Raw genomic sequence first — 16,280 nt, forward strand, 5'->3', positions numbered from 1 at the left:
TTAATATTGTTAAAGTTTGAAAGAGCTAACCCTAGAAACCTCACCAGGAAGTTACTGGCTTTTCTACGTTCTGTTTCAGGAAACTAAGGAAACTGTCGTGGACACCAGTTTGCTGCTTGGAAACCCCCTTACCCTTCCCATCTCGATTTGAGTATCGAAGATGCCAGTCAGCAGAGCTAAGTGTAACTGACCAATGATTGTTTTTAAATAAGAATATTGATAAGGTTATATAATCAAAGGACCGATCATTATAAAGGTTAAATTTAAGAACGAGCATAGTATGCATTTTTACAGAAGGAGCTGAGGTAACAATGACCTCACAAAAAAAGTCTGTGAAAACTGATGGATTTTGATACTAAGCGGGGCACGCCTTTGGAGGAGCGATCCCCCGTGTCCCCAGCGCTGCGATAAACGAAGTGCCCGCTTCTTAACTTCACGTTGGCGTTAAGGAGTTTTATTCTGGATTTTGATAACGGTTTTGGCGACCCAGATGGGACCTTGCGAGTGAGACTGGTCGAGATCGAGTGTCGATTGAACTCCGGCCGGCACCAAGGTATTCTCGGGGAGAACCGTCACCCTCGACTCGCAAAGCTCCTCGCAGCGTTCCCTGGAAAAAAGGTGAGGCGCTGCTGCTTTGGAATTTGTTTGGAAAGCCTGCCCGTGAGGCGTGGCGAAAGCTTCGCAGGGTTGGGGCTTGGAGGGTACCCGTCTGCAGTGGAAGCCTAGGCGTCTGCCTGTAAGTCACAAGCGAAAGCTATTGCTGGGTTGGACTTTGTGTATTATTTGGGACAATTGTCATTTGCATTTGTTTGGTATTTGGTATTTGAATGTATAGAAGTATAATGGCATTAGCAAAATTGTTTAAGAATAAGAGTGCAGGAAATGGAACTGCTGATGAAAAGATACCAAAAACATCAGCGTCGGGATGTTTATCGGCACGTTGGGGTGAGTTGCAGGAAAAATGGTAAACAAACAGAACTTTGAGTTACAATACTATATTGCAATTACTGTCGTTTTGTAGGAGAGAGAGTAACTGGAATAAAGTGCCATAGGTAGATTTGTTCTTTTTAAGTGAACGTATCTGACGGGGACCGGAAGGGAGTCTCCCAGCAGAACCTCTGGTTACAGCTAAACTGGGAGAACAGAAAATTGAATTTGCATTGACACTAGAGTCACCTTTTCAGTTTTAAATACCTTAGAGGGAGAGTTAAGTTTTGAAGAAATTGGTGGTGTCGGTGCAACAGGTGAACGAGAAACTAGACCCTTCTTTAAGTCTTTCACAATGAAATTAGGAAAGCAACGGGTCACTCAGCAGTTTTTGTATGTGCCAAATTCTCCTAAACTCCTGTTAAGGAGAGATCTATTTGAGAACTTAGAGGCAGAAATTAAATTTAAAAATGGAGAGATTAAAATTTTAATTCCAGAAACTAAACGTATCGAAGCAGTGGTTTTGTTGTTAACAGGATGGTTACCGTCAGCAGAAGATTATACCAGTCAAAGTCTAATGCTGTAATTCCAATCGTCTGGACTGGGAAGTTCCCGGTAAATCCGAAAAGCAGAACCCGTGAGAGTTGATTTAAAGCCAGGATGGAATCCGGTAAGAATTAAACAATACCCCCTAAAACCGGAAAGTCAGAAAGGCTTAGTAATGGTAATACAAACGTTTTTAAGATACAAATTGTTAATAGAATGTGAATCCAGATATAACACCCCGATCTTGCCTGTTAAAAGGCTAATGAAAAAGATGATAGATTAGTTCAAGACCTCCTCAGAGCAATAAATCAAATAGTACAAGATATTCATCCGGTACTAGCAAATCCTTATACTTTGTTAGCAACCCTAACGGAGAAACAAGAATGGTTCACAGTGTTAGACCGAAAAGATGCCTTTTTCCGTATTCCCTTGGATCCCAATAGTCAAGAGGTTTTTGCTTTGGAATGGGAAAATCCTGAGACTGGGAGAAAAACACAATGTACGTGGACAGTCTTGCCTCAAGGCTTTAAGAATAGTCTTACCATTTTTGGAAATCAATTGGCACGAGAATTGGAGATTTGGAAGAAAGAAAATAATCAAGAAATCTTGCTCAAATATATGGATGATCTGTTAATTGTAGCTGAGACGGAAGAACAATGCACAAAGTTAACTATTAACTTTTTGAACTTTTGGGGAATCAGTGGATATCGAGCGTCAAAAGAAAAAAACCCCAAATAACCCGGAAAGAAGAAACTTATGTAAATGAGTTTTAAAATCCTAAAAGGGCAGAGACAATTGGGAACTGAGAGAAAAGAGGCAATTTGTCGTCTCCCCGAACCTAAGACAAAAAAAATTAATGACGAGCGTTTCCGGGAATGGTCGAGTGGTGTCACCTGTAGATTATAAATTGTGGCTTGCTGGCCTGACCTTTACAGGAGCAGCTCAAAACCTCAAACAACGGATTGGACCGATGCCGAGAAAGCTACTTGCCAAGAATTGAAACAGGCTGTAATAGGGGTGCCAGCCCTAGGCCTGCCAGATCTCACAAAGACACTTGAACTTTTAGCTCGTGAAAGAAGAGGTATAGCTCTGGGTATCCTGGCCCAATATTTAGGGCCAAGTGGGCGAGCTGTGGCCTACTTCTTGAAGCGATTAGGTAATGTGAGTCTGGGATGCTCTGGTCCGAGAGCCGTCGCTGCAACTGTGCTACTGATCCAGGAAGCTCGTAAGTTTAACCTGAGGACAAAGGATTACTGTACGTTTCCCATACGATAACTGTTGTGCTAAAACAGAAAGGGGGGCATTGGGTATCCCCTAGCAGGATGCTGAAATACCAAGTGGTGTTGCTGGAACAAGATGATGTTTACCTAAAAACTACTACCACCGTTAACCCTGTTGTGTTTTCCACAACTGCTCAAGTTAAAGGAGAACTGGAACGTGACTGCTTGCAGACAATCGAAAGAGTTTACTCCAGCCGACTGGATCTCTGAGATGTGCCGCTAGAAGAAACGGATTGGGAACTATATGCCGACGGAAGCAGTTCCATCTGTGAAGGAAAACGTTTATCAAGATAGACAATAACTACTGAGGAGGTAATTGCGTTGCCAGCTTTGCCTTCGACGATATCTGCCCAAAAGGCTGAATTGATAGCTCTTATTCGAGCTCTGGAACTAAGTCAAGGAAAGCGAGTCAACACTTGGACAGACTCAAAGTATGCTTTTGGAGCAGTACGCGCACATGGAGCGATGCGGAGAGAAAGAGGACTGTTACCTGCACAAGGAACCACCATTCAGCACGCAGAACAAATACTGGAATTGTTAGAAACCATTCAAAAACCAACAGCAGTCACGATAATGCACTGTAAAGCACATCAGTTAGGTAAGACCGGTCCGAACGCAGGTAACCGACTGGCTGATAAAGCTGCTAAAGAGGCTGCAGAAAAAGGCATCCTAGCACTAGTTCCAGAGAAAAGTATAAAGTTGCCTAAAGAAACTCCAAAGTATAATGAAAAAGATGAAGAATTAATTATTAGATTGCAGGCTAACAAAATGAAACAAGATAGGCTGTGACACCGACAGGTCAAATAATAGTCCCACCCACAATAATAAGAGAAGTTGCCCGAGCTGAACATCACAAAGTATACTGGGGAACAGAAAGCGAAATATGACAAAGATTGCTTAAACAATTATAAGCGGATGTGAAATTTATATATAAAATTATCCCCGAATCAGTAATAAGATCATCTTTGGGATTATTAAAAAAGGAAATTTTTTTAGGAGAATATTAGCAAATTGACTTTATAGAATTGCCTTGAAAAGAAGGATCTATCCTAGTTTTAGTTGATATCTTTACTGGGTGGCCCGAGGCTTTCCCTTGTCGCACCAACAAAGCAAGGGAAGTAGTTAAAGTCTTGCTCAAAGAGATAATACCAAAATGTGGGGTGCCTGTAAGAATGTCATCTGACAATGGCCCTCATTTTATAGCAAAGATTAGGAGACGAGTTGAGCAAAGTATTATCTATGGATTGAGACTATCACGCCCCACATAGACCACAAGCAAGTGGGGGGGGGGGGAGAGAGAGAGAGAGAGAATGAACTATACCCTTAAGCAACAGTCGAGTAAAATTTGTCAGGAAACCTCACTCCTCACATGGGTTTAAGCATTACCCATGGCTCTATTAAGAATCAGAGTATAGCCAGAAGAGAAAGAAAATTTAAGTCACTATGAAATATTGTATGAAAGACCATATCGAGAGTCCTATGTTCTGAGTATCTTGAGTGCCTTTGGAGATAGGTTTTTAAAAGGTGTTATGATTTCTTTAAGCAATTCTTTTCAGGAACTTTGTCAGTATGTCTCCACAGCTGGACCCTTAGAATTGGACGTAGCAGCGCATCCCTTCCGACCAGGAGATTAGATTGAATATATATAAAATCACGGAGAAGTGGAAAGGACCGTATCGAGTCATTTTAACAACCCTTATAGCAGTAAAGGTCTGGGAGAAGAACCTTGGCTTCATTATTCAAGAACAAAGAAAGCACCAACAAGAAATTGGAAGTCTAAAGAAACTGGCCCTTTAAACCTGAAAATCTATAAGTAAGTTTCACGTTATCTATTTGGGAAAACAGTTGTGTAAAGTTTATACTATTGGGGTTGCTATTAGGAATATTGTCGAGGGCAGTAATCTTTTTGTGTGTTTATAGGGTTTATGTGGGGTTTTTTGAGGGGTTCTAAGCATGAGATAAACAAAATGAAACAATTATTGTTTGAGCTATTAATCTTGATGTTAACCGTTTTTGTAATTTGGATTAAAAAAAAATAAATCTAGTTTTGTAATTGATTCAAAGTTTGGTAAAGACACAAAATTGAACCTCAGTAACAGCCTGCCTTCCGATTCCAAAGTCAGATGAAAATCGAGTTCCGTGGAGAATATTGACATTGAATTTAACCAAAACTTGAGAAAAGATGCAGAACAATGAGAATCATTTTAGCAAATTAAATGGGATGGACTTAAAAGGCAATTGTTTTTTTTAAATTTGAAAGAAGGAGTTATAGCGTTGTGAATTATAACATTACCAAACCATCCACCTCATGGACAAAAGAATTAATTTAATTGCCCTTCGGGAGAAACTTGTACAGGCACCCCTTGGGGCTGTCAGTTGCCAAAACCGTAGAGACAAGTGCAAAAAGGAACTCGGGATCATATTTGAAATATAAAACGCTGTTTAGAATTTACTGGAGTTCCAGGATCCTTGTTAGAGCCACCCAGAGTCGGGACCGTCTACGGAAATTTAGACTGCTTTAGACAACCAGAGAAAAATCACACATCCTAAACAGAGCTGTATGAAAGTTTATACTTGCAGCTCCTCTGACCCCAAACTCCAAAGACTTTCTCTAGTAGCTAAAGCTCTAAGATGGGGATGTATTTGTAGAAAGTATAATAATATTTTACATGATCTTTGGTCCCCTCTTAATGACGGAAAAAATTTAGCTTGGAGTTGACTGTATTAAAGGACAGGTGAAAAGTTCAGGGTTAACAGTTTGGGGGACTAGTGATGATATATGATCCACTCATCTTTTCATGAAGGAGAAAAGCAAATGGTGGACTTTAGACTTAATAACTCTCTCCTCTCTCTGGAAGAAATCTCCCTTGTGGCCTCGCTGGTGGACCCGGGTAAATGGAAAAGATGATACCTGGCAATCGCCAAGTCTTAGAACTAAAATAAGATGGGTATTAAAATCTGTATTTTGACCCCAGTTAACACCTCTTCCAAATAAGGTGACTCTTGACATCTTTCATTCAATCAAGGAAGTGCCTGCTGCTTAACTTCCCATGGGTGTTGAGGAGTTTTGTTCTGGATTTCGGTCCCCCAGCTGCGGGCCGGGGCTGGAGGAGCCGCAGGTGCGTGCAGTGAGGCTGCTGGGGCCGGCCCCTCCCTGGAAAGGGGGGGCTGCCGGGGGAGGGGCCGGGGCGGGGCCGGTAGGAGCCGAGGCAGGAGCGGAGCGGAGCGGTGGCCGGGCTGCGGCTGCCCCTCAGGAGAAGGTGAGCGGGGCCGGGCGCCCCTCGGACCGCGAACGTCGGAGGCGGGGGCCGCCTGTGCCGAGGCCGGGGGCTCACGGAGGGGCTGGAAGCACGTGCGCGCGGGGGGGGGGGGCGGCGGCGGCGGCTCACAGGGCGGCTGGGAGCACGTGCGCGTGGGGGGGGGTGCTCACTGGGCCCCGTGGCGGGGCTGCGCAGTCGCCCGGCCGGTCCCGGGGAAAGCCCCGAGGAGGACGGCGGGGTCCGTATCGCACGCACGGAGCGGCAGCGGGGCTGCGCCGTGCCGGGGCGGCGGCGGCGGGCGCTGCCCGAAGCTGGAGCCGGGCGGGGGGGGGCGGCGCCGTGCCGGGACGGCGGCGGCGGGTGCCGCCCGAAGCTGGAGCCGGGCGGGGGGGGGGGGGGGGGCGCGCCGTGCCGGGGCGGCGGCGGCGGGAGCGCGCTGGAGCCGCCCGGACCGGCGCTGGGGGCTCGGCGGGGACTGCGGCTGCGCCGGCGTGGGGGTGGGCGGAAACGGAAGCGGCGTCCCCTCGGGGTCAGGCAGCAGGGCAGGCTGCCTCCCGGGGCATGCCGGGAGCTGTAGTTTTGGCGGACTCGGCGGCCGGGCGGCAGCGCGGCTCTCGGGCGCGGCGTAGTCCTCGCTGCCGCCGCGGCCCCCGGAGTCCGACCAGGTCAGACTCAGGAGCGTTGCCGGTTTCGCGTGGTTTTCCGCGGGCTTCCCGCTGCGCGCGCTCCCCGACCAGCCGTGCGGACGCGCGTCCCGGGCGCATGCGCCGTCCTGCGCGTGGGGCAGCCTGGCGTTCGCTCGTCGGCTCCGGCCCCTCCGGCGCATGCGCGGTGTCCGGGAGCAGCGTGGCGGCGGCGGGCGAGCGCCGAGACCGCGGGTGAGGCAAGCGATCCCCCCGGCGGGGGCCGGGGCGGTGGCGGGGGGGTGCCTCCTGCAGGCCGGCCGCCCGGGGCTGGCGGGACGGGAAGCTGCGAAGCGGCCGCCGCGGCAGGCTCCCGGTCCGCCGGAGGCGAGCCGGGCCCGGGCAGCACCGGGCAGTTCCCCGAGAGCTGATAGAAGGGAAGAGGGGACGGAGGCGGGCACCCCCCAGGCGCGGCCAGCGGGCGCCTCCCCGAGTTGCCGGAGCTCCCCCGGCGCCTTCCCCCGGCCCCGCTCGGCCCGTGCGGCTGCCCCCAGCTCCAGCCCCTCCCCTGAAGCCTGTGCTGTAGCCGCAGGCAGCCCCCGAGCCCTGTCGTGAGGGCAGCAAGCTGGCCCTCCGATGTTCTCGAGTCTCCCTGAACGTGGGTGCAGTTAGCAGCGGCGCGGGGAACGAGCGGCGTCTGCGGAAGCCCCTGCGGAAGGAGGGGCTCCGGCCAGGGTCGAGCTACGGTAATAACGGTCACTGCTGCCTCTTTCCCTCTCCCAGAGGCCACGCTGTGAGTGCGGTTGTCCGCTCGTCCCCGGGGATGCCATTGACTGCAGCAGCCTCAGGCTCGCGTGGGCTGTCTCTGCCTGGCCTCCCTCTCCTCGTGGCGCAGGAGCACAGAGGGACAGGCGGAGCGCTTGCTGGCTGTGGACGGGAGCTGCTGAAGCTGGAGAGGCCACAGAAAGGTAGACAAGAAGAAACGGAAGGCCGGCCGGCAGCTGCCTCCTGCTGCAGGCAAGAGAGAGCCTGCCTCTCTGGGTGTGGGAGGATCCCTCCTCGTAGTCCACAGCAGGTCAGACCGCCAGGGTCTGTATGCATGACCAGCAGCACGGTACGGCCACGTAGTGAGCGAGCGAGTGAGGCTACGTGTCTAGGGGGCCTCATCTCGTAAGAGCTGCGAGGCGCTCGCGTGTTCCGTTATGTGGAGGACAGCCAAGTGACTGGAGTTACAGAAGAGGAAGGCAGGAGAGAAGGAGAAAGAAGCCTCTGAGCTGGCAAGGCCTCCTGGCAGCTCCAAGAGCGAGAGCTGTGGTGAGTCCTGGGCCCTCGGGGCCCTGTCGCTCCTCTTGTGCGTCCCGGTCGCTCCCTCCCTCCCCCTCACTTTCTCATGCTGCTGTGACGTTTTTTTGTTTTTTGTTTTTTGTTTTTTTTTTTAATTTTGCTTCCCTGTACCTCTCCTCTTCTGTCTATTCTCTTGTCCTACTCCCTCTTCCTCCCCCCCGCCCCCCCCCCCCCCCCCCCCGGTCTTTGTCCTGCAGCCAGTTGCTGTTTTTTCCTTTTCCGTCTCCTTGTCCTGATCTGCATCCGCCTCTTTCCCTGCCTCCCAATTTCTCTGGCCTGTTCTCTGGCGTTCTTTTCCTCTCTGCGCCTCTATGTGCTGCTCTGTGTCCCTGCCTTCCTATCTCTCTTCTTCCTACTTTCTGTTTCTCTCTCTATGCCTTTGTCTTGCTCGCTGTTGCTGCTTATTTTTGTCATTGTGGATCTCACTGGCCCCGTCCTCCTTCCTGTTCATCTCTTACTCTCTGTGACCCTTTGTGCTGCTTCCTGCCCCTTTTTTATTCACCCTCCCTCTCTCTGCAGGGCTCCTGATACCTCGCTTTCTAATTCCCCACCGCCCCGTGCTTCTCATGGTCTTTGTCTTTCTCGCTCTCTCTCTCTCGTTGTCATCGTTCTTGTCTGTCGCTCTGTCTTGCTTCCTGTCCCGTCGTTTCTCGCTGTATCCCTTTGTCCCGCTCCCTGCTCGTATTCGTATTCCTCTCTGTCCTGAGGACCGTCCCAGTTTTTGATCTCCGTCCTGCCGCTGTCCTCATTTTTCCTTCTCTGCCATGTTCCCTGTCCCTCTTTCTGTCTCTTTTCCTCTGTCCCTGCTGCTTATTTCTCCATCTCTGTCCAGACCCCTGTCCCTTCCCCCCCGCCTTGCTGTCCCTCTGCCTTGCTTTCTTTCACTACTTTTTCTGTCTGTCTTTCTCTGCCCCATTCCCTTTCCCGCCCTTTCTAACTGTGTCCCCCTGTCCAGCTAGCTGTCGCTGCTTTCTTTTTTCTGTTCCTCAGTATTTTTTTCTTTTTTCCATATCTCTCTCCCACTGCCCATCGCAGTTGTTTTTTTTTCCCCTCCGATGCTGGCCTGCTCTTTGTCCCTTTTGTCTGTCTCCTCTCTGTCCTTCTGTCATGCTCCCTGTGTCTATTTAATCCCTTCATCTCTGTCCTGCAGCCCGTCGCTAATTTTTTTCCCTCTTCCGTCCCTTTGTCCTGCTTCCCGTCCTTGTCTCTCTTTCCCTTGGTTCTGCCTCCCGTCCTTTTTTCCTTTCTTGCTCCATCTCTCTGTCCTGCTCCCTATCCCTCCCGCGCTCTCTCTGTTTCTGTGTCCTTCTCCTTGCCTTTCTCCACGTTGTCTGTCTTGTTGTTCCCTCTTTGGTTTTCTTGTTTTCCGGGTGGCTGGGCCCGGCTACCCGCGGGGGTGCTTCGGCTGGGAGGTTTGGGGTGGGGGGCCTGGCCGTGCCGGTGATGGCGGGGAAATAAAGCCTGAAACGGCAATCGAGAAGCGACGCCCTGCCTGTGCTGGGGCTGCCCTGCAGAGGTGTGGGGCCAGGCCCTCTGCAGGTCCCGAGCACTCCCCGAAACTGCGCGTGGGGCCCCGGGGGTGCAGGGCTGTGGGGTGGCTACGCTCGGCGTCGCCTGTGGGCACTGCAGGGTCACAGGCTCACGTGGCTGATTTGGGGGCTCGGAAACAGACCGAGCTGCGCGGCTTTGGGCCCAGAAACAGAGGTCCGGCCCTGCGTGTTTGGGCCTTGAGAACAGGCTCAGCGGCCGGGTTTTTTGGCTCCCAAATGGGGGCCCGAGTCAGCTGGTGTGGGGGCCAAAAGCGGGAGCCGGCTTGGCTGGTTTTGCAGGCGGGTGGGAGGGTGTTGGGGGCTGCGGGGGGAAGCGGGGGGCGGGCAGGGTGCGTGGTCCCTCCCTGTAGATGGGGGTCTGGTTGTGTTGGACGCCGAAGTTCGGGAGGCCGGCACGCAGCAGGCCGAACTCAACATCTGCGATGGTCTGTGGGGGGGAAAGGCGCTTTTCAGACCCCACGTGCCCTCTTTGAGTCCAGCTCTTCTTTCTGCGCTGCTCAGAATAGTTATTAAGTAATTAATCGCCCAAACTTAACGAATATTTACTTGGCGTGTAACTCTGATGTTTAATCCTAATGCTCCAGTTCTGACAGCAGTTGATATGCAACCTTATGGAAAGCCCAGACCGTTGCACGTAGCTGGAGCTTGTAAGGAGAAGCAGCTGAAATCAGGCGGAGCTTCAGTGCGGAGCTGGGGCTTCAAGGAGCCAGAACTGTAGCAAGCGGGAGCTGGAATGAGGCGGCGTGTCTGCTGTCTGGAGCGTGCATTAGCCAGAGGCAAAAGTACCTGCGGCTGTAACGAGCAGGGGGCGCGATTAGCTGGAGCGTCTTTTCGCTGGGGCGTCCGTCGGCCGGACTGCGCTCCCAGCACAGCCGAAGAGCGGCTGGGCACAGGCAGGGCTGTCCGCAGCAAGCAGCTCCGAGCAGCGGGGAGGTGAGTTGTCCTTCTACCAGCGGGGAGCCCGGCCTCTTCCCTCGGGCGTGCAATCCACGCCATGCTCCTCTCTCTGCGTGGAGTGTCTCTCCCGGTCCGTTCCCGCGGGCAGAAGCGAGGTGGGGGTCCCCTGGCTCACCTGGGGCAGCTCCCCCCCCCTGCGAGGGGGCGCGGGCGAGGTGTCGTCGTCCCCTCGGTACCGGGCAAAGGGGAGAGAAACCGGCTGGCGGGAGCTCCTGGGGTGCAGAGCCCTTCCGGCAGAATCCTCCCCTGTCTTTTCACCGTTGGCTGGGTGTGACAAGCAGGTTCATTTCTTTGTCTCCTCTTCTCCCAGCGTCACCTTCCGCGTCACACGAAGAAAATCCTGCCTGGTTAATTCCGCTTGCTGCTCAGGTAATCACACGTATCGGGCTGGGGGAGCGGAGAGAAACACTTGCGAGTTCGAGGGCACTACAGATGCTCCACGTTAAACCCACAGAGAAGGCAAATTTGCTGCTAGTGCCGAAAAGCTGATGGAAAAATTGCTGTTAAGAGATCGTGCCCTGTTCCTGAACTGGTCTCTTGATGTGTTTTTGTTTCAGGTGAAAGAATGAAATGTCCTGTCTGGTAAATTCAGAGCTGCCTGTTAGCTTCTTTAGGGGGTCGAGTGTTTCTCTTCTCTCTGTTCATACTGATTTTATGGGCAAGTTGGAAATAGCCTTTTACTTTTTTATGTATAACTGAATTTTTAGGAATATGTGGTGTCCCTGTAGTTCATTTTTGAGCACCTAGATGCCAGTAGAAATGTAATGAGTGAAACGTGATGGGAACTGGTACTTGATTTTTATTTGTTTTTTTTTTTTTCCCTTCCCCATTAAGAGTGTTGATGGCATGTTGTCCCGTGGCACAATCCCCATTCCGTTCAGCGGAGTCTTCAGTCTAGGACTTTTAAGTGAAAAAGTTTGTCCTTCCAAAAAGGGACTAGTCATTCCTAGGACCGAGGCATAGACTTGCAAGGAGAGTCGCTTAAGTACGTGATCGGAATGAAAGCCAACTTTCAGTTGATGTTGCTGCTGTTGGTCTTTGCTTTCATGGATTTCTCCACCGCTCCCTCGTGGTTGGGAGCTCTGAATCGTAATGTTTTTCAGTCTCTAACACATTTCCACCCCCACCCCTCAAAAAAAGGAGAGGCAGTGTCTAAAAGTTAATTAGTTTCCTCACAAATGCGTGAGTAAATAAAATTTGAGTTATGATGATTAAAACCATAGAAATGACACCAGTCTTGCAGATCTGGACTATTTCTGAACAGGCATTCATCACACGCAGAAGTCGTCAGGGTACGGATCACCTGCGCTTCATGCTCTGACAAGACAAAATGCTGAGGCAGGGATGAGCTCTGAAAGAAGAAGGGGGGGGAAAAAAAAAAAGAAGGATACAGGGTCACGGTTTTGTTTTGTTGTTGTTTGTTCTTCGAGAGTGCAGTATTGACTGGTGGCAGCCTGCAGAGCTCTTCTGCTGCCTGACCTCTCCTTCTCTTTCATGGCTGTAATTGTCGTTTGGATAATTGTAGAAGAGCAAGTAAGTTATTTGCCTCTGTGAATGTGCTGGTAATACCAGGAAGGCAAATGCTTGAACCAGCAGTGAATAACTGGGCTACGAGTAGAATTTCTGAAGGAAGAACAGCAGCAGCAACAGGAAGCAAATAGCAAGTGACCAAAAACTTGCGTGTGTCAAAGGCATCAAAGCTTTCTTGCCGAATGTTGTTTGGCAATATGTTCCAAATGGCTTTTTTTGGTAAACGTAAATTTTCAGGAAGTTCAGGGCTGCGTGTGGCAAAACGTGTCCCTCTGCGTACGCGTCCTGCTACGGAAATAGCATGGGTCAGTGGCAAGTCCAGCGGCCCGGCTGCTGTTCCCTGCTCTCGACGTTGCTGTAGTAGTGTTGCGGTATTTAGACCTTAACGGACGCGCTGAGGAACGGAAGGAGAATGCCCGTTTTCTGTAAGGGCTCAGAATGCCGACCCTTTTCTCTGCCTGCCGCTCCCCTGTGCGTGAGATGAAGCTGTTTTATTTTTCTCCCTTGTTCCTGGTCTAAATATTTCTGGAGCTGTTGCTGCTGTGGGTTTGCAGTTGGTGTTACTGCGTTTTTGTAGCGTTCTGGCGATGGGTTGTTTCTACTGTGGCGAAGCGTCGAGATACGGTTTTTGGTTTAAAGCGTCAGAAACTACGTTCACTGAAACCGGTAACTCGTGGCGTAGGGGAAACCGATCTGGCGCGTGCAGCTGTGCTCGCAGGGGTGCTCGGTGGCTCCTCATCAAAACGGCAGGCTGTGTGCGTGGACATCCGTAGGGTTGCACTCTGGGTCCGAGAGCGTTAACGTATTTTTGCTGTTGGAAGATGGAATGGAGCGTGTGCCTGTTAAATCTCAGGGCGGTCAAAAGCTAGGAGGGACCCTGAGCGGGTTTGGTGGCACAACTGCGGTTTTAAAAGATCTTGCCCGTTCGGAGCAACGGCCTGGAAAAAATGATTCCTTTTTTGCAACGAGGCAGTTCACAAGGACAGATGTGTTGCTGTGGTCCTTAGCAAAAATACTCAACTTGGGATGTATAGGGTGATGAAGCCTTGGCTATACTAAGGCTTGAGAAAATGTAGGTAGGTCTCTATGTGTGTCACCTGCGTGTATCTAGGAAAGTGAGTTGTAGTGAAAGTAAAGTTGCCAGTGAGTCAAAAAAGAAAGGAAAAAAAAAAGAAAAGGCACAGTTGTCTGAAAAATGCAAAAGCTCTAGTGGCCTGTGTCAACAACCGTACCGAAGATGACGCAAAAATACTTTTTCCTCTGCTCAGTCGTACTGTCTTCACAAACCTTCACAAAAAAAAAAAAAAGGCAGCTTTGGATTCCTACCCAGCTTTGTGCTAATGTTTTTTTTTCTTCTCTCAGCTGGATGTCAGCTGGCACCGTTTCGCCGTGGTTGCCCTTTCTTCTGCCGTGACGGTACGAGACAGATGGAAAGATTCCATAGTGGTCTGCATTTGAAGAATATTTTTTATTTGAAGAGCAAAATAAAGAGGATCCAGCCAGCAGCTGCAGACAGGAGATAGCCTGCCTCTCCAGGTGAGGATGGATCCTTCTTAGTGTAGTCCTCAGCAGATCCGATCACCAGTGTGCACGGCAGGGTCTGTATGTGTAACCAAAACCACAGTACAGTCATGTAGTGTGTGTGTGCATGTGAGGCTGTGTTTCTAGGAAGCCTCATATTGTAAGAGCTGTAAGGCACCAATCTATTCTCTTGGGTGGATGACAGTCAAGTGACTGCAGCTACAGAGGAGGAAGGGAGAGGGAGAGGGAGACAGACATGTGTGAACTGTCAGATTCTCTCAGCAGCTCCAAGAGCGGGAGGTACAGTGAGTCCTGGACCCCTGGGGCTGTGTTACCCCTCTTCTGCATCCCAGTCCCTCCCTGCCCTCACCTTCTCTTTCTCTCACTGCTTTAATTTTTTTTTTCTTCCTGTACCTCTCCCTCTCTCGTTTTCTAAGTCCCCCTCTTTCTCTGTTGTTCTGCCTTTCTGTTTTCTTTTTCTCTCTGCACTTCTGACCTGTCCCATCCCTCTTTTTTTATCCTCTGTTTCTGCCCTGCAGCCCATCACTACTTTGTCTTTCTCCATCTATCCGTCTGTCTTCTTATGCCAATCTTGTTAATTCCTCCCTGTCTGCCCTTTAGCCCTTCACAATCCCCGCCGCTCTCACCTGTCTGATGCTGTGTCTCTATTTTTAAATTTCTTTCTCTGCCCTGTATTCTGGATATACTTTTACTTTCTTAGATTCTCTTGTTCCAGGTCCCTGTCGCTATGTTTTAACTTCTTCCCTCACTGTCCCATAGCCCACTCTTGTCTTTATTTTTCTCTCTCTGTCTGGTTCCCTGTCCCTATTCTTTATTTCCCCTCTCTCTCCCCTTTAGATCATCAGTGGTTTTGATATTTCTCAGTCTCTCTCATCTACCTCACTGTCCCCCTTTTTAATTCTTTCTTCTGCCCTATGGCTCATCACTAGTATTTGTTTTTCTCCATCTCTCTGTCTGGTACCCTCTCCCTTTTTATTAGTTCCTCCTCTCTGTCCTGTAGCCCATTGCTATCCCCCCCAGCCCCCCGCCGTCTCTCTCTGTCTCCCTTTCCCTACTTTTCAATCCCCCCTCTTTGCCCTGTAGCCGATCACTGTTGTAGTGAGTTTGTGTGGCAAGCTGGGGCAGGGGAGTGGGCAGGGGCTGCAGGGGTGGGTTCTGTGAGAAGACAGCAGGACTTGTCCCCATGTTGGGCACAGCCAGTTCCAGCTCCAAGATGGAGCTGCTACTGGTCAAAGCTGAGCCAACCAGCAACGCTGGTAGCACCTCTGTGATATTTAAAAAGGGCTAAAAAAATGCTGTGCAGAAGCTGTCAATCCTGCAGACACCACAGTCGGTGAAGAAAGAAAAGGAGGAGGTGATCCAGGTCCTAAAGCAGATTCCCCTGCAGCCTGCAGTGAAGACCATGGTGACACAGGCTGTCCCCCTGCAGCCCACAGAGGTCCATGGCAGAGCAGATATCCACCTGCAGCCGATGGGGGACCCCTCGCCAGAGCAGGCGAATGCACCCAAAGGGGAGGCTGTGACGCTGTGGAGAGGAGCCCACACTGGAGCAGGTTTTCTGGCAGGCCCTGTGGCCCCATGGGAGTGACACCACACTGGAACAGAAGAAGAACACGAAGAAGGAAGGAGCAGCAGAGACAGCTTGTGATGAACTGACTGCAACCCCCCGCTCCCTCTCCCCCTGTGCTGCTTGGTAGGAGGAGGTAGAGAAGTCAGGAATGAAGATGAGCCCAGAAAAAAAAAGAGAGGGGTGGGGGGAAGGTGTTTTTCAGGTTTGTTCATATTTCTCATTATTTTACTTTGATTTTGATTGACAATAAATTAATTTCCCCAAGTTGAGTCTGTTTTGCCTGTGACAGTAATTGGTGAGTGATCTCTTTGTCCTTATCTTGACCCACAAGCTTTTCTTTTGTATTTTCTACCCTCCTGTCTTGTTGAGGAGGAGTGGCTATCATTATAGAGTGGCTTGGTGGACACTCGTCAGCCAGGCAAGGTCAACGCACCACAGTTTCCTTCTATCAGGCTCCCCGTCCCTATTTTTAAAATCTTGCCTATGTTTCTTGTATGTCATCACTTTTGAAACTTTCTACCTCTCCATCCCTATTTAAATTCTTGCATGTTTCTTAAACCCAGTTGCTTTTTAAATTTTTTTGCTACTTTTCCCTCTCTTTGTCTTCCTGACCTTATTTTAATTTCTCGCCTGTGTTTCTTGTACCCTGTTGCTTCCAAAATTTTCTGTTTCCTTCTATCCATCTCCCTGTCTCTAGTTCTTAACTCTTCCATTTCTGTCCTGTACCCTGTCACTTCTTACATTTTCTTTCTACATCTCCCCCTTTCTATCTCCCTGTGACTATTTGTTAGTTCTTGCCTATGTTTCTTGTATGCTGTTGCTTTTTGAAAATTTTCTCTCTACCTGGCTCCCTGTTTCTTTTTTCTAGTTCTTACTGTTTCTTCTCCTGTATCACTTGAGAATGTTTCCCTGTCCCTTGTCCTGTCTTTATCTTCTTGTCCTGCCAATCCCTTCCCCTTCTCTCCCCTGCTTCCTATTATTTATTCCTCCATCTCCACCGCTGCTGTTCTGCTCAGTCTCTCTGCTCTTCTCTCTCTACACTGTTTTCCTGCTTCTTGTCCCTCTCTTGTTCCCAGCATCCAATTTCCTGGCTCCCTGTCTTGCACATCTGTGTCCCTCTGTCCTTCCTCCTGCTTTTCGCTTCCCTTTTA

At 50.2% G+C, this 16,280-nt stretch overlaps 1 long non-coding RNA gene across 1 annotated transcript; it reads left to right on the top strand.

The window, feature by feature from the left end:
- Positions 1-3,416: 3,416 nt before the first annotated feature.
- LOC142040565 (uncharacterized) lies at positions 3,417-15,387 on the top strand. Its single transcript, XR_012653242.1, has 7 exons — positions 3,417-4,566; positions 5,780-5,872; positions 7,420-7,950; positions 10,115-10,463; positions 10,798-10,856; positions 13,380-13,553; positions 14,890-15,387. It is a non-coding gene; the product is annotated as an uncharacterized LOC142040565 (long non-coding RNA).
- Positions 15,388-16,280: the final 893 nt, after the last annotated feature.

The sequence above is a fragment of the Buteo buteo genome, chromosome 16, assembly GCF_964188355.1.
Source record: "Buteo buteo chromosome 16, bButBut1.hap1.1, whole genome shotgun sequence".
Classification (NCBI taxonomy): Eukaryota; Metazoa; Chordata; class Aves; order Accipitriformes; family Accipitridae; genus Buteo; species Buteo buteo.